This window comes from Mesocricetus auratus, unplaced genomic scaffold (genome assembly GCF_017639785.1).
Source record: "Mesocricetus auratus isolate SY011 unplaced genomic scaffold, BCM_Maur_2.0 Super-Scaffold_100015, whole genome shotgun sequence".
In the NCBI taxonomy this organism is placed as follows: domain Eukaryota; kingdom Metazoa; phylum Chordata; class Mammalia; order Rodentia; family Cricetidae; genus Mesocricetus; species Mesocricetus auratus.
The window spans coordinates 54,002,858-54,027,874 of NW_024429198.1; the positions used below are offsets into that span (position 1 = coordinate 54,002,858).

General features: G+C 44.8%; 1 long non-coding RNA gene across 1 annotated transcript; it reads right to left on the bottom strand.

Annotated features, from left to right (window-relative positions):
* Positions 1 to 5,536: 5,536 nt before the first annotated feature.
* LOC110343416 lies at positions 5,537 to 23,787 on the bottom strand. Its single transcript, XR_002385680.2, has 4 exons — positions 23,642 to 23,787; positions 11,586 to 11,674; positions 7,483 to 8,604; positions 5,537 to 6,380 (listed from the first exon to the last, which is right to left on the bottom strand). It is a non-coding gene; the product is annotated as an uncharacterized LOC110343416 (long non-coding RNA).
* Positions 23,788 to 25,017: the final 1,230 nt, after the last annotated feature.

Consider the following 25,017-nt stretch of genomic DNA (forward strand, 5'->3'; position numbering starts at 1 on the left):
CAAGACACTCATACCTATGAAATAAAACAATAAATTAAAACTCAACCCCAGATGGATCAAGGACCTCAACATAAGACCAAATGTCCTGAATCTGATAGAAGAGAAAATGGGAATAGTCTTGAACTCATTAGCACAAGAAAGGACTTTCTGAACAGAACACCATTCACACAGGCACCAAGACTAACAATTAATATATGGGAAGTCACAAAGCTAAAAATCTTCCGTATGACAAAGGACACCATCATTTGAGCAAAGCAGCAGCCTACAGGATGGAAAAAAACTTTATCAATTATGCATCTGATAGAGGGTTAGTTTCTAGAATATATAAAGAAGAAAAAACCCTGGATATTAAGAAAGCAAATAACCCAATTAAGAAAATGGGGTACAGGACTAAACAAAGTTATCAAAAGATGAAACACAAATGGCTGAGAAACACTTTGAAAATGTTCTACTTCAAGGAAATGCAAATTAAATTTACTTTGAGATTTCATCTTATCCGGAATGACTAAGGTCAAGGAAAGAAATGACAGCACCTACCAGGGAGGATTCAGGGGAAGGGAACACTTATTCACTGCTGGTGGGAGTGCAGACTGGTACAGATACTGTGCAAATTAGTGTAGAAGTTACTCAAAAAGTTGAAAAACAATCTACCAGGAAATTCAGCTCTACCACGCTTGGGCATATGCACAAAGGACTTTTCACGTCACTACCGAGATACATGCTCATCCATGTCCATTGCTTCTCTATTCATAGTAGCCAGAAATTCATCTGCCTAGATGTTCATCACCTGATGAGTGGATATCAAGACTATGGTACATTTACTCTATGGAATATTATGCAACTGTTAAAAATGAAATTCGCATATAAATGGATTGAGCTAGAAACAGTCACACTGAGTGAGGTAACGCAGACCCCAAAAGGCAAATATTCCACATACTATTTTTAAAGCTGTAGGTATCTGTGATTCAATTAGGATAACCAATGATACTAGGTAATTAGTAAAAAACCAATGGTGTGTGTGTTTGGTGGCGAATATTCCAAGCAAGAGGAAATAGAATATGGTGTTATGGAGAAACTATGGGGAAACTAGAATATGAAGATTAAATATGGAAGTGGGATGGGAAAGAAGAGTAAAAGAGAGAAATATGGGGAGAGCAACCAATTCCAAAGGCCTTTTAGAATCCACGTGGAAACCAGGCATGGCGTTGTATGCCTTTAAGCCCAGCATTTGGTAGGAAGAGGTAGGGAGGTCTCTGTGAACTCAAGGCCAGTCTCATCTACAGAGTGAGTTCCTGTCTTGAGAACAGACAACAAATAGAAAATAAAGAAAGGAAAAAAGGAAGAAAGAGAGAAATCCACACGGAAACATACTACTGTAGGAACTTTCTAAAATATGAACATATAAGAAAGTTAAATGGAGTCACCATATAAGGGGGGGCAGTGCACCAACTGGACATCTTATGCCACCAAGCAACTTTCAGAGCCAGGAATGGGTCACATCTTGTTGAGTCTTTTGGCACAAACTTCCCATAAACCCCTCAGAAACAGTACAGGCTATTGACTACTCTCCACAACCTAATCGTGATGCCCTAGTGCTAAAGATATCATGTTCTTAGGTCATCAAAAAATGTGCAAAAACCAAGCTGATGCCCAACTAGAAGCTTCACTCTTACTAACTAGCTTTCATGATGCTGGAAGGTTCTCTGCACACAGCAGAGAAAGGAAGTTACCAACATCTCCAACCTACAAACCCTTCACCCTTCAGCAGCAAATGGCTTGCAAGACAGATTGGTGCAATAGTGGCCCAAATATTGTGGGAGGAACCAACCATCATCTTCTGTTTAGATTTCAGGTCCACCCCACAACACGAAACCCATGCCTAACACTGCTAATCTGGCCAAGAACCATGAGACAAGTCATGGACCTAGAGGAAAACCTACTGCTATTAATTTGCTAAAGGAACAAAGCAATAATATGATTCCTAATGACAAACTGTTATTGCTCAGCCCTCATCAGAGAAGTGTCTTCTTGTAATAGATGGCAATTAACACAGAGATCCACAGCTGGGCAATGTCCAGAGAGTGAGAAACTTTAGAGAAATTAACAATACATCTTCATCAAACCCTTTCCTGAAGGTTCTCCTAATGGGAGAAGGGGCAGAAAGATTGCAAAGGCAGAGGTGGTGGATGACTCTAAGGAAATTGTGTCTTCCAGACACAGCAGTTCTGATGCACATGTGAATTCACAGAGACTGTGACAGCACACACAGAATCCGCATAAATTCAAACAAGCAAAATCCCAGCACAAGAAGGGGAAGTTGACACAAAGTCACACGCCTAACCAAGAAGTTGTTTATCACTGGCCTCCTGAGAAAGGACGATCAGTTTTTTTCAGTGGAGTGTCACTGGGTTTATCAACCATACTCTAGGGCAAATCCCAGGGACAGGACTAGTTGGCCAACAAAAATGGACTGCATGTTGTGTGTATGTGTGAGTGTGTGTGTGTGAGCATGTGAGTGTGTGTGTGAGCGTGTGTGTGAGTGTGTGTGTGTGTGTGACTGTGTACTTTTTGTTTTGCTTTCATTGTTTTCTTTTTTCATCTTACTGGGGTTTTGCTTGTTTTTTTATTTTTTTATATAGAGAAAGAGATTATGAAGTTGGGTAAATAGGGAGTTGAATATCTCGGAAGAGTTGGGGGAGGAAGAAGAATATGATCAAAATATATTGCATGAAAAATTTTAAAGAGCTTTTTTTAAAAGATACTTTCATTAGTAGAATGGTTTCCCTTGGTTTGGTTTTCTTTATTCACCTAATGTCTAGGGTTCAGTGAGTTTCTTAGATCTTTATCATTTTCAAAACACATGGAAAATTTTGGTCAAGTTTCTTCATCTCTTGCCTCTCCTTTCAGATTTCATTTACACAGACATCAGTGGCCAACTGCTGTCCTGCTGATTGCTGCTGACCTCCCTCCCTCCCCCCTCCCTCCCTCCCTCCCCCCTCCCTCCCTCCCTCCCTCCCTCTCCCTCCCTTCATTCCTTCCTCTCCTTCTGCTTCTTCATTTTTTTATTATCCCCTCTTTTTTCTTTCTGAAGCTCTAAATATTTGAATGTTAGGTTTCCTGAACTAACCTCTTATTTTCCTTTCTTTTTTAAATTACACTTATTGCCAGGCGGCGGTGGCACACATCGTTATTCCCAGCACTCAGGAGGCAGAGGCAGGCGAATCTCTGTGAGTTCAAGGCCAGCCTGGTCTACAGAGCAAGTTCTAAGACAGGCTCCAAAACTACAGAGAAACCCTGTCTCCAAATCCCACCACCCCAAAATAAATAAAATAAAATTACACTTATTTGTTTACTCTGTGTGTGGGGGTGGGGCGGGGTTTGCCCGTGGGTCCGAGGACAACTTGTGGGAGCTGGTTTTCTCCTTGCACTGAGTGAGTCCTGGGGATGAAACTCAGGTCATGAGTTATTGGCCAGCACCCGTGTCTCACCAGCCCTTATCTGCCAGCTTTCTATTCTTTTCCTTCCTCGGCCCCGGGCTCATGTCTGCAAACACTTGGTCCCTAGCTGATGGCTTTGTTCAGGAAGGCTGTGGAAACGTTGTAGCATGAAGCATGACTGAGGAGAGCAGGTCACTTGGGTGAAAGCCTTGAGGGTTACAGTTGACTCTGCTTCTCACCGCGTCCTCCTTGTGTCCCAGCATGACCAGTTCCTTCATACTCTTGATTGTCATGACGCTGCCTGCCACCATGCCTTCCCTGCCACCAAGGTCTTTCCTGTCAACATAGACCGCAGTTCCTTAAACTGTGAGATAGAATAAGGATTTTCCTTCTTACATGGTTTCCATCCTGTTTTACCATGAGGAGGAGGAGGAGGAGGAGGAGGAGGAGGAGGAGGAGGAGGAGGAGGAGGAGGAGGAGGTCTCACACTCCAGAGACTGGGTTGTCTACTGTCTTTAGGACATGTCTGCTACAGCCCTTCACAAGCTGCTTATCAATAGGCTTTAGTCATATGGTTAGGATAGAAGCTGGAGAAACTAAGTAACAACAGGATATGAGAAACAGGAGAGAAAAGATTTGAACTCTGTAGACACTGCAAGGGTCCTTGTGTTTTGGCTTCATTTCTATGGCTGTGATAAAAATACTTTGACAAAAAGCAACCTAGGGAAGAAAGAATTTATTGTAGCTCACAATTCCAGGTGATAGTCCATCATGGCAGGGGAGACACAGCGTCAGTAACTTAAAACAACTGGTCCCATCACATCCAGTCAAGAGCAGAGAGAAATAAATGATTGTGGCATGCTGCTCAGCTGGCTTCCTCTACCCTGTAATTCAGAACCCAGGGCATGGTGTCGCCCACAGTGGCCTGGGCTTTGCTATATCAATTAACATAATTATGACAGTCCTTCACAGGTAAGCTCACAGGCCAACACAATCCAGACAATTCTTCCTTGACTATCAAAACTGACTAACATTAAGTCAAGTGTGGCTGCACACACCCTTAATCCCAGCACTCAGAAGGCAGAGGCAGGAGGATCTCTAAGTTAGAAGATAGTCTTGTCTAAAAAGAGATCCAGAATAGTCAAGACTACATAGAGAGATCCTGTCTCAAAAAACAAATAAACAAATAAAACTAACCATCACACCCACCATGAAGAAAGGAAATGTAAAGTTTTATGAGAAAGGTGCCAGGAGAATTGAGATATCTTTGTTCCACGCTCAGCCAGGCTGTACATTCGGGATCCAGTTGGAGAGGGGAGCATCTGGGTCCCTTTCTAAAGAGATTCACACTCCATGGGACCTGAATGGTGGCAAATTATCAACTATCAACCAGTGATGGCAAGCCTTTGGCCCATCCATGCATGGCTGGTTCTCACTGCTGGAGGGCTGTTGCAAGGAATGCCCATAGGGCCAGAGACACGGTCACAATGACTAAGAAGACCAGCATCCCCTCTCCGACAGCACTGGGGACTGCCAAACTCATGTGTTCAGGTTTATTAGGAGATGTCTGAAAGAAGGACAAGCAACTGACAGAGCAACATCAGACACACTTGCTGGATGGATCACATGTGGATCTCACGAATCATTCCTGAGATTGAAATGCCTTTTTTGTAGGCCAGGGTTTGTGGCCAAGCTTGCCTTGTTCAAAGACAGCAATTTGTAGCCCTAAGTGACACACACTCATCATCATCTGCACGAGCCGTTGTTTCTACATTTACTGGAACTTCTTGATTTCATGGCTAATCTGGAAATCATTTCCAGGCACTACCCTTCTGATATTCCTCACCATACGTTTTCTATAATATATAAGAGCTGTGTTATTAATGTGACACAGTCTTGGTATTCAGGACTGGTGGGTAAAGGCATTTGCTGCCAAGCCTTGAGGTTCTGAATTTGATTCCTAGTACCAGCATGATAGAAAGAGAGAACTGTCTCCTACAACCCTGTTCTGACCTACACACACACACACACACACACACACACACACACACACACACACACCAAATAAATGCAACAACAACAACAACAAAAAAAGAAAATCAACTTAAATCTCTGTATTTTGTTTTACGACCCAGGAATGCTTTGCTGTTTGTGTCTTGATGTGTAGGTGTGTGTGTGTGTGTGTGTGTGTGCTTCACACTTTTATTTACATAAAGGAACCAACTAAACCGTGCTCTGGTTCCATACTGTACTGGCTAGTTTTAAATATCAACTTGCCACAACCTAGAGTCACCCAGAAGAGAGTCTGAATGAGGGACATCCTAGAGGACGCTGCCCCACAAGGAGTCTGCCGGGGTTGTCTTGATTGTTAATTGATGTAGGAAAACCACCCTAAAAGTGGGGTCACCGTCCCATGTGCTGGGCTCTGAACGGTAAGAGTGAAGCGAGCGGGCTAACAGAAGCCAGGAGACAGCGTGAAAACATTTGTTTCTCTCTGTCCTTCAAATGCATATGTGGCACTAAGAGCTGCCCGAGTTCCTGCCTGAGCTCCTCGAAAGGACGGACTGTAACCTGGAATTGTGACACAAACAAGCCATTTCCTCCTCTGCGTTGCTTTTCATCGGCGTCTGTCGGAGCAACAGAAGCGAAACTAGAGCGTGTACCAAGATGACTTCTTTAAGAAATGTGGAACTAGGGGGAGCGGGAAGATGGCATGTGACTGTGGAGTAACTCAGCCAGCAAAGCACTGGGGCGCTGTCCTCTCTCATCTGATTTTGTTTTGTAATGGGAATCGTGGCTACAGCACCAATCGCGCACGTTCTGTTTATCCTCTTGGCTCCCGAAGAAAGCCGGCTCAGCTCTTGCTCTGTGTAGGCTGTCTTCAGGGAGTCCAGAGACCGGAACTTCATGGGTGCTGGGGTCCCCACGCCACTTCTCTGTTTCCTGTAGTGAAATCCATCTCTAAGTCATACTGGCTTGTAGAGAGATGCCTTTTTCTTGTCTGCTGCTTTGGTTTTTCCTCCCTGCCAGTCGCCTGGGCTCTGCTGCGTTGTAGTCCCCAAATAACACACAAGACGCTGAATTAATTATGAAGCTGTTGGCCTTGCTTGTTTCTTACTGGCTAGCTCTGACTTAAGTATTTACCCCATAATTGTTAATCTAAGTATTTCTCTTACTGGAGAAAAGTTTCTGGGCTTCTTATCCCTATGGCGGTTACATCTTGACTCCCTGTGTTTCTCCTTTCCAGAATCCTCCTGGACTCCTAGTCCCACCTATCTAGATTCCTATTGGCCCAACAGTGCTTTATTGACATATACGCAAAACTTCCTTCATCATCTCCTCTTTTCTGTCTAAACAAAAAGAAAGGTCTTAATTTTAACATAGTCAAATTATATATAACAGAACAGTTATCAAAAGCACAGTTACAATATTTTGTCTATCAACATTCAGCAAGATTTAAAGAAAATATCATCCATCCCATCCTTGTGAGTCCAAAGTTCTATATATAGCTTATCTTTTATCATAACTAAGGAAAACTATAATTATAACTATCTGTCTTCAACTCCATCAAAGACCACAGAAGGATAATATGTACACTAGGATTGACAGAGACATCTTACTGCCTGGACAGTCACCGATGATGAGGGAAGGTCTGCGTATATGTCAATAAAGCACTGTTGGCCAATGGGGAAGCAAGATAGGTGGGACTAGGAGTCCAGGAGGACTCTGGGTAGGAGAAACACAGAGAGTCACGATGTAGCCCACCAGAGAAGTAAATGTCCTGAACTCTTCTAAGAGAAGAGAAATACTTAGATTAACAATTATGGGATAAATACTTAAGTCAGAGATAGGCAGTGTAAAACAATCAAGGCCAACAGCTTCATAATTAATACAGCGTCTTGTGTGTTATTTGGGGACTACAACTCGGCAGAGCCCAGGCGACTGGATAAAGAAAAACTAAAGTGGCTAGCAAGGAAAAGGCTTCTCTCTACACTAGCTCACTCTGAAATTCTTTCATATGCTGAAACCAAGGATACGGTCTTACCTGAGTCAAGGTCCCTATAAGACCAAAGGAACGAATGCCCCAGGCTGCTGTACCTGACACGTGGAACTCTGTGTGTCTTCATCTCTGTTGCCACTGACAGGAAGGAAGGGAGGGAGGGATCGGGCTCTGCTGAAGTTCAGCTGTGGGGTCTCACTGTCACCTGTGCTGTTGGGTTTCACCCGAGCCTGTGTCCTGACATGAAGCACTTTCCAACATCCATGACTATTCCTGAGGGTAGAACTCCAGACAGGTTGGGAAGCCGTTCCAGGCACTGAGTGTGCTCCACTCTCTACGGTCATTCGCCATGAGGCTCCTGCCCCTGTTTCTCTGTTCCAGGAGGGGTTGAGGAAATATAACTGTCCCTATGTACCCTAAAAGGATAAAGGTACCAAGCGAGGAGAGTATATGCAGAGAAACACACAGAGATAAATGGGTTCATGTGGGTTTGGGTGAAAATCTTAGGGCTGTAACAACAAGCAGCAATTGTGGCTGTGACCATGTCCCTGCTGAAGGAAATCCACACCAGGCTGAAACCAGGGAATGTAAAATGGAGCTCTGTAGCGGCTTGCAGGTTCCCACTGGTCATTTCTTTAAAGCTGAAGGATCACAATTAAAACAGAGTGTGTCCAGTTATTTCTGTGTCCTGTCGGAAAGGCTGGAGGTGGTAATGAGAATCATGTGTCTCAGCTGCACCTCTCTCTAGTTCCAAGCAAGTTGCCCCACAAGAGAAATTCCCTCTATTCAGCAAAGCTCAGAAAACCACACTTCCTTCCCATGCTTGGCTCCCGCTTTTATGAGTCCCAGCTAGGGACTGCTCGGAAATGCCATGGAAAATGTTTTCACTTCTCTCCCTGTTCTTTCCTTTATAAGACATGACAGGTGAAGGGACACAGCCCTTTATTTCAAAGAGCTAAACCAGAAGAGTGGAACTATTCAGTACCAACCAGGAACAGCGCAATTTACCAGGAGCGGAAGGCTAAGGGCAGGGCCGCTGCCACTCCTGATGTGGTTAGGCTAGGAGAGGGATGTTAGGAGGCAATCCGGTGGCCAGGAAAGACCGGTCTTGGGAACACGTTGATCCTCTGTGTCAATGAGGTTCCAGTGACATGGCGACAGCACGCTCTGAAAAAGGCAGAGTCTTGAGACAGAACATCGTCATGGCTACCAGCAATAAACGCGTTCCAGACTAGAGCTGCTCTTACCATATTGACCATTCACAGACTGGATTTAGGCATCACAGATTCTAGGACAGCAGGACAACCCTGCCCCAACTCCTGCTGCCTGGAGAGCCATCCCCTATATATTCTGCCCATTCACACTGGTCAGAAGCATGTCACCACACACTTTTCTCGTCATTTGAATGCCACTGGTAGTGAAAGCCCTGTGAAAATCTTTGGCTTATTCTCAGGTTGAGTAGATTGACTCACAAACTGACAAATTGTAAGAGGTCTTTAAAAAAAAGATTTATTTTCTTTTATGTGTATGAGTGTGTGCCTTGGTGCATATACGTGCACCACGTGGATTCAGTGTCTGTGCAGGCCGGAAGGTGTCCGATCCCCTGTAGCTGGGATTACAGGCGGTTGTGAGCCATCCTGTATGTAGGTGCTGGGAACCAAACCCAAGTCCCCTGCAAGAGCGGTAACTGCTCTTATTTACTGAGGCATCTCTCCAGATCTTTATGTATTCTGGGTACAAATCCCTTATGGCATAAATTTGTAAACGTCTCTCATGGTTTGTAGTTTGCCTTCACATGTTTTCTGCTTGTTTGTTTTGTTTCTAGGCAGTCTCACGATGAGAGTGACCCTGGAATTCTGATCTTCCAGCCTCTACCTCCCCAGGGTTTTACTCACAGGCCTGAACCACCATGCTTGATCTATGTGGTACCAGGGATTAAACTCAGGGTCTTCTTCATGCTACAAACTCTCTACTAGCTAACTAAGCTGCATCTCCATTTCTTTTCCTTGAACTGATTGACTGAAAAACTTTAAATTTTGGTGGTCTTATCTATTTATTTATGCTCATACTGTACTGTGCTTTTCAAATGCTATTGAACAATTCTATACCCAGTCCCAAACTGCAATAAATTTCTGTAGCGTTTTCTCCTAAATGTTTCATAATTTTCAGTCCTTGGTACATTTAGGGTCAATTTTCATGTCTAATTGAATTTTCCAACTTGAGGATATTCAATTGTCCCAGGAAGATTTGTGGAAGGCTAATCTTTATCAAATGAACTACCTCACTGCCTTTGTTAAAAAAAAATTAGTCGATGATAAACATAGAGGCAAATTTCTTTCTCAGTTAACAAAATTAACTGTAGTGGCATCTTGCCTTGGCAGTGAACTTGCAGTGGTGGCCACACTTTAAGGTAGAAGAGCTGTGGGCTCTCGCTGTCTTGGGTGGCAGAAGCATGGGAAAGGCAGAGACTGCTTCTTCTGGAGCAGGAAGGTCGCGGTGGTTATTTCCTCTTATCTGTGTAAGCTGTTCCCCAATAAAACATCTATTTATCATTTATCTTGGGCCTGGTGAACCCGTTTAAACCCTGCCCTCAATTAACTGTGTGTGAGAGGCTGTGAGGTCAGAGAACGAGTTATGGGAGTCAGCTGTATCCCTCAACCATGCAAGCCCAAGGGTTGAACGCAACTTGCTGTCACGCTCTAAACCGTCTTGCCATTCCAACTTTTGGACTCTCAATTGACCCGTATGCGTGATCTATACGTCCCGTTGAGCTGTACGTCTGTGCTTCGTGTTCATAGCCCCCACTGTCTCAATCACTACAGCTTTGGAGTTTCTTTTGTTCTGTGTTATTGAGGGAAGGAATTTTAAGGAAAACATTTTGCTACATAGCTCTACATATGACAAGCTTAGAACTCACTATTTAGAACAGGCTGGCTGTCACCTAAAATGACCCACTTTGCCTCCCAAGCGCTGTAATTACAAGTGTTCACCACCACATCCAACTGTACTGCTTGAGCACCTACAATGAGCCTTCCAAATTCTTGTTTGTTTGTTTGTTTGTTTGTTTTAAGACAGGATTTCTCTCTGTGGCATTGGAGGTGGCTGTCCTGGAACTAGCTCTTGTAGACCAGGCTGGTCTCGAACTCACAGCAATCTTCCTGCTTCTGCCACCCGAGTGCTGGGATTAAAGGCATGCACCACCACCGCCCGACTCGTTTTCCTTTTTAAAAAGCACTTTAACTATTAGTCCAGGTCCTTTACATTTCATATGCATTTGGGATTGGATTGCCAACAGAAACAGGAAACCCTGTTAGGATTTTGATTAGGACTCTGCTAAATGTATAGGACATTTTACTGAGAGCTGCATTTTGCTTTGAGACAGGGTCTCTCCATGTGGTCCATGCTTGCCTCAAGTTCACATCTTGAGGATTCAGGCTCCTGAGCAAGTGTATGCTGCTACCTCTGCCAGCTAACTACCATTCCAATAGTAGTGCTTTTTACATAGGCAAAATGTTTCTCTGCTTACACAGATCTTTAACTTTTCTCAAGATGTTTTATACTTTTTAGCGTACAAGTCTGGTACTTTTTTGGTCTCTTTTGTATGTCTTGGTGTGTGCACGCATGCACATGGATGTGATATGTGCACATGTGTGTGCTTGAGCATTTGTTCACGCATGCCTGTATGCATGTGTGGAGGCCAGAGGCTGACGTCAGGCATCCTCTCCTATCACCTTAGTTTTTTGAGGCGGGGGTCTCTCATGGGCCCTGAAGATCGCCATTTCAGGTTAACCTTTCTCCAACAACCCAGTGTTACACACTGGATTTGCACTGCCACTCCCAGATTTTATGTACATATCGGGGGTTCAGAACTCGACCTCATTTTTGCATAGCAAGCACTCCATCCACTGAGTCACCTTGCATCAATAGGACCCTGTTTCAGTTAACCTTTCACTTCCCCCCTACTTCAGAGCTCCCCAAGACCAGGTGCAGCCAAGGGACAGGAAGAGGTGCATGGCTGGACTCTCAAGATAGGGTCTAGCAGTCCCCGCCTTCCAAAGCAGTGAAAATACCCCATCAGCATCAGCATAGACCTTGCTATCACTGCATCGCTGTGCATTCTTGTTGCCATGGCTACAAGATCAACTTACCGTAACAACCTCTGCTCCAGTGATAGCCAATGGTCATGTGTTGCCTCATCGCAGCCCCTTATCTCCTTGTGAGTTGATCGCCTCAGGTGCTGTAATAGTGACAGCAAGCTATCACACTGAAAGACTTCTTAGCATTTTTGGGGGGGATGGTTAAGTCAGGACTATTAGCAATGTAATATTTCATTCTTTATTTATCTGAGAGTGTGTTTGAGTGTTAGTTCTGCTGCCTGTAGCGTTATTTGAATGACACTCTTTAGGCACTTTGAGATGCCATGCTTCCTCCGTTGTCTTCCGTCATTGCTGACTAGAGCGCAACCCTTTTAAATAACACTGTGACAGAATGGTCTGATACCATTTTAAACAGAAAAGGAAACCTTTTCAGGTTACATACTTCCCCCAAGCAAATTTCTTAAACAAAAAACAGTTTTCTAAGTGGCCAAGCTGATACATACTCAGCGACTAGTCTCCTTTCCAGTGCACCCGTGGCCACTGGGGTCAAAAAGAGAGCCCAGATTTGTGTTCCTGAACCTCAAATTAATGCACTCATTCAAATTAGGGAGTGCTCAGCCCATATGTCTTGGCATTTTTCCTCCCTTTTTCTCATCTTGAGCTCATTTGCAGCTGGCGGGGTCTATGTGCCCCACAAACTCCCAGCCTTCTCTTGCCTTTCTTTCTTTCCTCTTGGTTTCTCAGATAGGATAACAGTTTATCTGCCTGAAAACTCACTAAAATTCTGATACTTCAAGAATACTCCTGGCCCCATGCAATCAGTGTTTCTCTTTGCTGTGAAATTTTTCAACTCCAGACTTTTCCATGTGGTTTTTCAAAAATCTTATTTCTTTATTGATATTTCTGCTTCTTGAGTCATTTTCATAATATTTCCTTAAATTCTTTAAACATGGTTTTCTTTTATTTTTTTCAACATATTTCAAATAGCAGCTTTCAAGTGTTTGCTGAATCCAACATCTAGACAAAGACAGTTTCCATGGACGTTACCCAGAAAGGCTCACTTCTTATGTAATTCACAGTTTTTGTTAAAGTGTGGATCTCTTCAGAAATATGTAAAATTAAGTTTGGATTCTGTTTTCTTTTTCTCCTCTGAAAATCTTACTTATTACTGCTGCTGCTGTGTGTGTGTGTGTGTGTGTGTGTGTGTGGTTTTTCACGTTATTTTTATTTTATTTTATGTGTGTGAATATTTGCCTGTATATATGTATGCTTACCATGTGTGTATGTGTGTGCTTGGTAAGAGCCAGAAGAGAGCATCAGATACCCTGGGACAGGAGTTATAGACAAACAGCTGTGAGCCACTACATGGGTGCTGGCATCTTCTAGAAGAACAAGTGCTCTCAACTGCTAAGCTATCTCTCTGGTTCATAAAAATATATGCTGTGACTTGATCTATTGGCCTGCAGGATGTATCTCTTGATATTTCTGCTTAATTTTGAAACAATGTCACTTATACTTGGTTTTGGTGGGATGTCTTAGTTAGGGTTTCTATTGCAGTGATGCGACACTATGACCATGGCATCTCTTATAAAAGAAAGAACTAATTGGCAGCTTGCTTACAATTTTAGAGGGTTAGTTAGTTATCTTCATAGCAGGGAGCATGGCCCAGAACTGAGAGCTGCAATCTGCAGGCCAAAAGAGGCAGAGAAAACCTGGGCTAGACATGAGCTTTTAAAACCTCAAAGAACACACACACACACACACACACACACATTTCCTCCATCAAGGCCACACTTCCTAATCCTTCTAATCCTTTCAAAGAGTTCCACTCCCCAGTGACTAATCATTCAAATATATGAGTCTGTGGGGACCTTTCTTATTCAAACCACCACATGGGAGTATGGGACTGGTTTCTCATGAGTCACCTCTGTCTGTGTAGCTCAATGGTCACTCTGTGACTGGTCAGAACCTACAGTCTGTTGCTGGTGGATCTTTGCTTGAATTAGGGAACATAGTAAAATTGGGGACATTTTCAATTCTGGCGCTCTTGCTTTAGCTCCACACCCTCCTGGGTCCTCACTGTGTGTGTTCATGAACAGCCACGCACATGGAATGCTGTTGACCAAGCCCACCACACATCCTCCATTCCAGGCTACTCCTGTGAAACTTCTACCCAGTCCCGTATCGTGCATCTCAACCAGGACAGCAACGTCAAGCCACTTGCTGCTGGCTGTGGGTTTCCATACTTCCACTCTAAACCAAGTGAAGGTCATCTCTCCACTGACAGTGTAAGCACACTCGCCAGCAAGCATGGAGGCACAGGAGAGCCAGAAAAATTTCACCTGGGTTGACATGGCTTTTGTTCACTCATTTGATTGAGTTTGTTGATTTGTTGTTCAACAATTCCATTCCATTGTTTTGAGAGGGGAAGCTCTGTCAACCCCTTCACTTCCATAACTATTAGTTTCAGCTGCATGTATTCCCAACAGAAAACAGTTATTTTAGAGCATTTGGATATGAAGGAGTAGTAAAAATTAAGGTTAAATTGAGCAAACCTACAATGTTGTAACCTTGATGTTTCACCCTCAGATACCAAAAATGTTCTTTTTTTGTTGCTTTGAGACAGGGTTTCTCTGTGTAACAGTCCTAGCTCTCCTGGGACTTGTTTTGTAGACTATAGGCTAGCCTTGAAACCCCAAAATTTTGTCTGGCTCTGCCTCCCAAGTGCTGGGATTAAAGGTGTGCACCATCGCTGGCCCAAAGTGTTCTTCACTAGGCACTTTGAGAGCTGAACTTTGATTTGAAAAATCTACTTATCCAAACATCAAGAGCTTCATTATTTTCCCAGAAGGAAATTATTCCAAGTGTTTATTAACAAGCATGTACACTAACTAGAGCCCAGAATAGAGAATTCTAGATTGAATTTTGACTTTGTTTGTTACTGAGGCTGACATAAATCTTTCCCTGTGTCCTGGGAGAGGTGGAAGGCCTTTTGAGATCATGTTTTATGATTTTCCATCCTCACTGAAATGGGAAAGCTGCTGAGCTCAATGTACAGTTCTGGGCCTGACCACTTCCCTTGGGTCCTTTCCAGCCTGAGAATTCATTCTGCATCTGGGAAAAGGATAGAGAGGGAGGACATCATACCTGGTCTAGGATCCTTGAAGCGGCATGAAGAGTTGCCTTCCCGTCGGAGGCACCACACTCTGCCTCTTTGTCACCTTCTGTTTGACATGTTCCTTGCTTGTGTGTTCCGCAGACTCTGGTTCTTAGGCCAGAGTCACCCACTGCACCCTGGCCTCTCCAACTCCTGGAGGAGCTCTACAGCTCGTGTGCGACTCTCCAAGTACCCTGAGATTTCATGATCTGAACCTTATCCTTATCCACCTACTTCCCAACTGGAGGACTTAGGGAATGGGGCAAAGATAAATCATTGAGACCTACTTGATTGTCAAGAAAGTGCTACTAACTAAATGCCCTTGTCTTTAGGAAAAGAAACCTTTTTTTTTTTTTAGTTAAAAAGCAGTTATGATGTATGTGCTATATATATCAAATCAGGCTGTCCCACTTGGGCTAACAATACCTACCCCAAGAGTCATAGAGTATCTAACAAAACCCCCTATATCAGACACAGGTCGCCACCTTTTGAGTTGTTGCTTAGGGCTATCCAAGAGACTCCCAAAACAATATAGGCTACCACTCAGTTGCCTCTCAGAGGTTGAAAGTAAATTCCCATTGTGAAGACGGCATGCATTTCTGGTACAAGATCTGGAAGATCTGAGCTGGATCTTCCTTGAAGATTAGTTGTCCTAGAACTGGAGTGGGCAAGCTTTCAAGGAAAGACAGCAACCAGAGATGCTACCCAGCTTCAGTGCCTATGAACCACTGCAACCAGCACAGCATGATGACCCTAAGGGGACAATAGCAGTGCTCATATCTTGTAGCAACCATCAGCTCTCTTATCGGACTTAAGACCCACCCAACAGGAGGGAAATCATGCCTGGTACTGGAACCTAGCTAACTACCCCAGGCCAATGAGGCTATGGGTCTTAGAGAGCTCTATACTGCCACTTAACTAAGCCAGCATAATCCATAACTTTGTTCTAAATATCTATCCTTACATTCACAGAAAGTGCAACTCTCACCCCTCATCAAAAAGACTTCTCTTTGCAACAGAAGGAGACCGTTACAGAAAACCACAACCAGTCAGAATACAGAGAAGAGTGGTTATGGGGTGCCCCGTAATTGATACATCACAATATGACTCCTGTATCTAAGATTCGAAGAACTGGGCAGAAGAAGGGGAGGAAAAATTGTGAGAGTCAAATGACCGGGCAATCTACTATGGGATTGTCTCCTAGAAATGACAGGGAAATTTGCCCACAATCCCTCAGTAATGCGACTACTTAAACGAGAGCAGAAGAAGTGCAACACTGATAGACAGACTACCACATAGACAGACTACCACATAGACAGACTACCACACAGACAGACTACCACACAGACAGACTACCACACAGACAGACTACCACACAGACAGACTACCACACAGACAGACTACCACACAGACAGACTACCACAAGCGTGAGAACCCTCGCTGGACCCTGACCACAGGCAATGAACTACAGGCAACTAAGAATGCTGGGAGCAGGAGAAATAACCCTCTTCAAGGATGAGTCTCGTAATTAGTTATCCAATATCAAATGGTCAGTCCTGAAAACATATACATCAAGTACCACTAAATGGACCGGGCAGCTTGTGTGTGTGAGTGTGTATGTGTACGTGTGCATGTGTGAGAGAGTGTGAGTGTGTATGTATGTGTGTGTGCGTGCGTGTGAGATAGAGTGTGTGTATGTGTGTATATATACAGAAGTATCTTGACAATAACAAAAAAGAGACTAGTATTTTGAGAGAAAGTAGGAGGGGTACATGGAAGAGGTTGGAGGGAGGACAGGGAAGGGGAAATGATGTAATCATATTTTAAGTTTTAAAATAAATAACAGAATGTTATACTCATTTTCACACAAGTAAATATATCTGGTGGTGAGTGACATCCCCAAGGTCATACACACTGTAAGTTGGAAAGCTACAAAATAAAATCGTTTTGCTGTTACAACTTCAGAAACAGTTGCAATAAGTATGTTTCCAAGGTGTCGTGGGAGTGACTCAGAGTCAGCTGACCCAGGGTGTGGGCATGAGCTCAGAGAGGCTGCTCTGGTCCAGCGTTTGCAGCTTAGTCCCAAGGGCTGCCCTCCCATTTCTGCTTCTTTCCAAGCATGGCCTGCCTGTGGGTGGAACTGTGTCACCCAAAAGCATCTCCTGAAGTCCTAGTCCTCAGGTTGTGCTCCTGTGTGGACAAAAGGTCATTGTAGCAGTAACTAAGTGAGCTCCTTAAGGTGGGTCTCAATCCCGTGCGGCATCGTCACAGAAAGAGGGAATGGTCTGAAGACAAAAGCACACGGACAGTGTGTGAAGATGAGCAGAGTTGAGTGAGGCTGGTGGGAGCCAAGGCACCCAGGTCTTCCGGGGAAGGCACGACAGCGGGCAGTGAGAGTGTGTCGTATCACTCCAGTGCTGGTCGCCGTCATCTCCCAACAGCAGCCTCTTGTAAACTACAATCCAGGATACGGACAAGCACAAAGGGTTCCTGTGTGAGCTAAAGTTACACTTTAAGTTTTAATTACTATGCCTTAGAGAGCCAGGACACAAAATGCCTCGGACCTGCAAGCCCAAGGACAGAAGGTTCCTGAAACGCTGGAGGCTATTGTTTATGGGAGATAACATGTTTTCACTCCCCTGAACAAGTTTGTTTGACCCATCTGCACCGGATGTGCTTGGTAACATGTGGGCAAGAGATATGTAGGCAAAAAATAGTCAAGATATTTGCCCCTGATTGGACCTGATGGGAGATGCAATGAATTGTGGGTTTTCCTTAAGTCCTTGCCATTCTTGACTCTGGGCCATTTCCCAGGAACCCGGGTGTGGACCTGGCCTGAGCCCATCCAGCTGGTCAGTATTTAATTAAAGCTTGATTCAAATTTGGCTCTAAACTGTGGTAGTGGTCTTATTCTCGATCAGTGGGATTGACGTGCCCAACATAACAGCCCCTCAAGTCACTTTTGATAGGCAGACACGTCACTTCCTCTTACCTCCTGTCCAGCCCTCAGAAGCTCGCCTGTTCTCCATTTCTATGACCCCGTCCTTTCAAGACTGTCATGCACATGGGAAGACACAGTAAGTAACCTTTGCGGGGTTGGTTTTTATCCAGTAAACACAATTCTCAAGGGACTCACTGGGTGACTATGTATATCAATAGTTTGTTCTCTTTTTAGTTGTTGAGTAGTATTCCATGGCATGCACTTAAGACAGTGTGTTCAACCATTGTTAATCCCACAGGTCAAGATTAAGACTACTACTACAATTTAAAGCCAAATTGGAAGCAAGCTTTAATTAAATACGGGCCAGGTAGATGGGCTCTGACCAGGTCCATCTCTGGATTCCCAGAAAATGTCCAGGAGTCACAGGACAAACAGGAACTTAATCTTAACTGTCTTAAGTGAAAACAGAGTCCTTAACCTGCAAGGTGTATTTTTCCTGTCTTGGTCTCACACCATCTTCTGGTTAAAGGGCCATTATACCTCTTCAAGTTTATGACCATTACATATAAAGTTGCTATGAAAACTCACTTGTAGGTTTTGTATGAACATATTTTTCATTTCTCTGGCATAAGTACCTCTGGATACAATGGCTATGCATATGCTATTTACAAATTAACTTTTAAAGAACCCTCAGCCATTTTATTTTGAACTGAAACCTCCAAGCCCCTCTTTGCCCCCTCCCCGCCCCTCCCCATGCCTCCCTGCCTCTACCCCCCCTCCTCCCCCCTTTTACCCTGAATACCCCTTAGGATCGCTGATACAGATCTGAGGCCAGCCCTCTACAGCACACACAAATGCCTAGGCACCCTCAGTTGTACACTTTGATATGATGTGGGATACAGGCCTGGGCATGTGGTCTCCAGACAGAAAAGCCCACCAGCTTATAAAAAAAAATCCTAACGGTTCAAGAGGGAAAGTGGCGCTAGCCCCAAACAAAACTTACTACCACAGGGGAGTTGAGAAAACGTCCTGATAGATGAGCTGTCCAAACAGAGCTGTTGTCTAAGCAGAACCTGCCTCTCTGAGGGTGAAGCTTTCAGGCACCCACTCGCCCCAGAGGAAGCCTTCTCCTTACAAATGAGCGGAAAGACTCTAGTTAAAGTCATTCACATAGCTCCAGACTCGGGGGACTCAAGACAGGTCAGGATTTCATGCTGGAAAACGAAAACCAAATAAATAAAACTCTCCATCATGGCAAAAGGCCAGTTCAACTGAACTGTGGGAGTAAAGGTCCAAAACATTCCTGGCTTCTGTGGAAGCTTCTGGAACAAATTCAGAGTCCTATGTACTCAGCTGGCCCGAGTTGGGCTGGAGAAGGGCGTTATTATTGCATAAATTCATCTCTTATTTTCTTATTATATTGATTTCCTTCGCCGTGGACATTTGTTTGGCATTTGTACTTACTAGGGAACTACTGGAAGGAATGCCTTGATAATATTGTAAAATAATGCTTTGGCCTGACTTAAAACGGAAACATTTATAGCATTCCTGCTGATGCCAGATGGTGTCAGGCCGACTACTGTGCTGCCGCTTCAAAAACACGTGGAGGCGAGGGAAACCTCAACGAGCCCCAGTGAGCCAGACCCTCAGGCTTGTCCTGCATACACACAGCGTGGTAGGGCTTGATTCAGAGTTGCCATGGAAACCACCCTGAGGCGCATCTATGAGGGTGTTGCAGAAAGGTTTAACTGGGTGTGGTATCAGCATCCCATAAGTCGAAGTCCTGGACTGAATAAGAAGGAAAAAGAGAACCATGCACCAGAGGTCATTTGTTTCTGCTTCCTGGCTGTGGGAGCAATGTGACCAGCTGCCTCCCTTGGGGATGTATCCCCTCAAACTGTGAGCTAAAACAAATTCTTTCCTTCTTAAGTTAGCCTTGTCGGGTGTTTTAGTCACAGCGAGGGGAAAACTAACTAACATGCGTGCTCATCCCCTCTGCCGCCTGAGCCCGCTGTAAAGCTCACACACATCCGTCCACACGGTGGGCGTCCAGGTGTGGTGGCTCTGACTGTTAAGGATTTCTGTGTCTCTGCATCTCAGGTGGAGACAAAAGACTTTGGAGATGACCCAGATACTGCTGTGTACAAATGTTCGCATCCCCTCCCAGCCAGGGCCTTGTAACTCGAAGCACTCTGTGATCAGACATCCATGGATTGTTCCCTACTTTTATTCCCTACCGGTTTTTTCTCCTGACTTCTCTTTTTCAGAGCTGAGGACTGAACCCAGGGCCTGGCTCTTGCTAGCCAAGCATCTGCCACTGCTGTTTTTAGCTTCTTCTTCCTATACTAAGCCAGACCTATTAAACTGCTTAACTACATTCTAGGCTTAGTCTGGAAGCCTCAGCCCCCACAGTGGGGGTAGCACTCAACGCAGTAAGCCACCATGCTCAGAAGAATCCTATAACTCCCCAACCCAAAGGCTCCAAGCCCCCGGCATCTGGAGGGCGACACAGGCTGGGGTGCAGTCTTCAGCCCACCGCTGCCGTCCCAGCAGTGCTCTGTTCTGCTGCTCACCTAGGGCATCGGGAGAACTACGGAAAACTGAGGTGAATGTGAGGGTCAGAGGAAAGAGGTTTCATGTCAGAGAAAGATCGTCAGTTTGTGGAAAAGAGCAGAACCAACTGCAGGAATCTCCAAAGACTACAGGACGAAGTGTAATGGGCCCTGTGGACCAGGGGTAGGAGGGAAGGCAGGGGCGGCCTGTCCAGGCCTGCGGTTCCGGACAGACAACCACATCCTCAGCATCCACCAGAGGGCCCAGAGTTTGAGTTGAACCAGGAAACACCGGGCCTGTTTCATGGAGCTCCTATATTAGTCTGCCTGGGCTGTTCAAAACAGAATACTACAGGAGTTGTACAAACAAGGACTTTAGTTTTCATAGTTCTTGGGTCTAGAAAATTAGGATGAAGGTCTATGGCCAATTAGATTTCTATAAGGGCCTCTTCCTGTCTTGGAGACACACACACAAACACACACACACACACACACAGACAGAGACAGAGAGACAGAGAGACAGAGACAGAGACAGAAAGAGAGAGTGTTCCTGATGCCTCAATTGTCAGGTGTTTGGGGTGAAACTTTGTCCTCCGTGTGGTGGTGTTGAAGTAGTTAAACCTGTAAGAGAGTGGTGGTTAGATGACTGCGATGTTGCCTGTGGGGGCTTCAATGAGAATGGTCCCTAAGGCTCATATATTTCAATACTCCGGCAGAGGTTGGTGGAACTGTTTGGGAAGGACTGGGAGGTGTGGCACTGTTGGAGGAGATGCATCTATGGAGCTGAACTTTGAGGTCTCAAAACCCAGGGCCATTCCCAGCACCTGTCTCTTTGTGCCTTGTGACCGTGGATGAAGATGTAGGTCTCAGCTCCTTCTCCAGTGCCATGCCTCTCTGCCTGTTGCCGTGATCCCCATCATGATGGCCTGGACTTACATCCTCTGGGACTATGAGGCCCAGATCAAGAACTTTCTTTTACAAGCCGTGTCTTAGTTGAGGTGTTTTGACACAGCAATTGAAAAGTAACCAAAACCCTGCCCTTGGAAGGTGTTGATGTAGTTCTAGAATCCTGTGTAATTTCTGGGAGAATAAGTTGTACAAGAGAGCAAGGTTGGTCCATCATCCTGCTCTCCAGCTTCTTGTCTCCTACGTAATTTCTCTCTCTTGTTTGCGCCTTAACTGTCATGCCGTCCACTATGATGTGTCTCAGCCAGGGGCTCCTCATCAGAGGCTGAGCAAATGGTTCCACCCTATCTTGGGTGGGTTCCAACCTCCCAAACTGTGACCTAAATAAAACACTTTCAGTATAAAGTACTCAGCTTCAGGTGTTTTGTTATATCAATGGGAGTGTGACTGTATTAAACCTATTGGATCAGGACTCCACCCTATGATGTCATAAGCTCTAAATGCCCTCTTATATGTATTATGACTTTAGACTTTGGAGTATGACTTTTTGGTGGACACAAGCCTATAGTAGGTCCCCAGGACGTGGTGTTCCATTTCTCTAATTGGAAAAGGACCAGTGCTATTTTAGACATTGGTTTGGTCACGGTTTGCTTATGGAACATGTTGAGTGACAGTCACTGCTCTGGGGGGAGGCTGGGGCCGTGAAAGAGGCAGAGCACCTTGCCTGAACAAAAACCTTACCAGAGATGTGAACGTTATTGCACAAGACACACTGAGCTCATGTGTCTGACTTTAGTCTTGAGAGCTGAACAGAACAGAAAAAGGAGGGGTCAGCTGCTGGTGTTAGCCGCTGGTGCACACTGATGTACATACACCCTCTCTTCCCACACTCGTGCAGGGCGTTAACATGGTGGACACTGTGCATGGACGCCCAGCCATTTCCTCTTCCTCTCCTTCACTCTTCAGTCATGAGGTGAGCAGTTTGAGCCCAGCATGTGTTTCTTTTGTTATGTGCAGCTTCACCCAGGGCCCAAAGCAATAGAGCCAATCCCTCACAGATGGGAACCTTTGAAGCTACAAGCCAAAACAAGCCTTTTCTCTCTGTACATTCATAAGCTCAGGCATTTGTTATAGTAACAGAAATCTGACTAACACAAACCCCAATCCAAAACCAGACAACGACATTACAAGAAAGGAAAACCACAGACCAATATTCCTCATGGATACAGACACAAAAATCCTTAAGAAAAATACTACCAAATTGAGCACAGCATTTTTTAAGGGACAATACAGCATGACCTAGTGGATCTGTTCCCAGGAATACAAGATTGTTTTATTATTTCAATACCAATCATTTAGAATATCCATCACATTATCAGAATTAATAAGAAAAAAGACAAGGATCTCAGTAGATACAAGGACAGCATTTAACAAAATGTAATGCTTGGTCATGACACAGATTCTCAGAATAGTGGGAAGAGGAGGGGCCTCAGTCTGACACAGGGGTTTGAAAAAAAGAAACCCTTCCAATTAACACTATGAAATGCAGAAGATTTCTTCTGAAATGGACAACATAGCAAGAATGTCCACTCTGACTACAGCCCACGTTTACTGGAAACCACTGTTCACTGGAATCACAAAGCAAAGAAGGCAAACTAATGACTAAAAAAGACTGGAAAGAACTGAGACGAACCTTTGAGCGAACTTCCAGCATCTCCACATACAAGAGCATTTTATAAACTTTAGCTGTATCTCTAGGCACCAATAACAAATAATTGAAAAATAAGATTATCAACAATTCCATTTGACTACAATTGATCAATACTCACAGCCCTCACACATACATGTGTACACTTTCTCTCTCTCTCTCTCTCTCTCTCTCTCTCTCTCTCTCTCTCTCTCTCTGTCTCTCACACACACACACGTACACACACACACTTTGAACTCCTGTGTATCAAATCACAAGACCACAAGAGGCAAAAGGCAAGCTTACAGAATAGAACAAAACATCCTCAGGGCATGTATCTGATAAGAGTCTAGGATCCAGAATACTGAAAGATCTTTCTAGCTCCACAGCAAAAGAAGACACTGACCTAACAGCAAAACAGCCACAGGCCTCTCATCCCCACTTCTCCCACAAACACATGGCGGCAATAAGAGACTCCGCATCATTAGTGCGCACAAACAGCAATGACATAACATCTCATACCAACTTGGATGACCATAAAAAAAATGAAGCAACGTGAGCAAGCGACGATTGGGAACCTTTGCACACTGCAGCTGTGAGCGGTGCCGGCATGCTGGAAAACAGCTCAGCAGTTCCAGCAAAGCTAAGCACAGAGTTATTTTATGACTCAGCAATTCTGTTCCTAGACGTACTGTGGGCACAGTGAACACAGGTAGGTGTTCATGGGTGTAATACTTACAAGACTCAAGCTTGGGTGCTCGCCCATAGGCCCAGAGTTCACAAGACACGTGCATTGGAGACCGTGGGTAGGGTGCTCACAAGACAAAGTACACAGGCGCTCACAGCTTTCACAAGATGCATTACCTTAGGGCTTCTGTTACTGTGTGAAGTATGATCACAGGCACCTTGAGGAAAGGGTTTGTTTCATTCGCTCTTCCACATCACAGTTCATCATCCAAGGCAGTCACGGCAGGAACTCAAACAGGGCAGGGACCTGGAGGCAGGAGCTGACTCAGAGGCCATGGAGGGGAGCTGCTCACTGGCTTGCTCCTCATGGCTTGCTCAGCCTGCTCTCTCATAGAACCTAGACAGGTGGCTCCACCCACAATGGGCTGGGCCCTCCCAATCAATCACTGATTAAGAAAATGCCTCACAGGTTGCCTAAAGCCTGACTTTACAGAGGCATTCTCCCTATTGACGTTTCCTCTTCGCTGAAAACTATAGCTTGTGTCCAGTTGACATAAAAGTTAGCCAGCACACGTGTACATGGGTGCTCATGGGCTCAGGGCTCACAAGACACGGGCTCCACCTCTATAGACCACCCGGAATAGATGAGTCTCAGAGACAGGAAGTAGGTTAGTGACTACAAGGGGAAGTTTGGAAAGTGTGGATACTAATCAGTGTAGAGTTTCTTGGGGAGGGGGTTAGAGGGCACAGGGTTGATGGTTGTACAACCTTGTGAGTGTGCTAAAATTATTCATTTGTATATTTTAAATGTTTTAAACACTTCACGTGTAAAAGTGTTTTGTCTTCATGGTTGTAAATGTATTATAGGTGTATTGCATGTGTCCCTGTTGCCTATAGAGATCAGGAGAGGGCATCAGATTTCCTGGAACCAGATTTACGGATGGTTGTGAGTGCCATGTGAGTTCTGGGAAGCAAACCCAGGCCTTCTGCAAGATCAGCAAGTGCTCTTAACTGCTGTGTGTGTGTGTGTGTGTGTGTGTGTGTGTGTGTGTGTGTGTGTGTTTGTGTTTACTTCTGGAACTCGATATGTAGACCAAGCTGCCCTCCTGGCAATCCTCCTGCCTCAGCCATGAGCACTAAGGCAGGAACCAGCAGCATCCCTTCATATCGGCAGCATACTGCAAAGCACTTCTGTGTAAAGCTTCAGAAGTGTGGGACCATGCCTTCTGAAGATGGGTGCATTGCGGCCTCTGACATTCTTGAACTGACCCTTGTGCACTGATGTCAGACCTAGAACCCCGGACTCCAAGTCCAGGACTTCTGCCTTATTCTCAGGCCCAGACTTAAGCGAACAAAGGATCAGCCACTAATTATGAGGGAGGTAAATCTGCATGGAAATAACCTTTACTGAATTTACGGAGGGGTGAAAGAGGCAGCCAGGTGTTTTGTCCATGAGTGCATGATGCTGTGCTTACTAAGGGGCTGTCCTGCTGTCCCAGAAGGCCCTGGGAGATCCAGAGCTAAAAGGCCAGTTGGATTCTGCTTAATTTTGC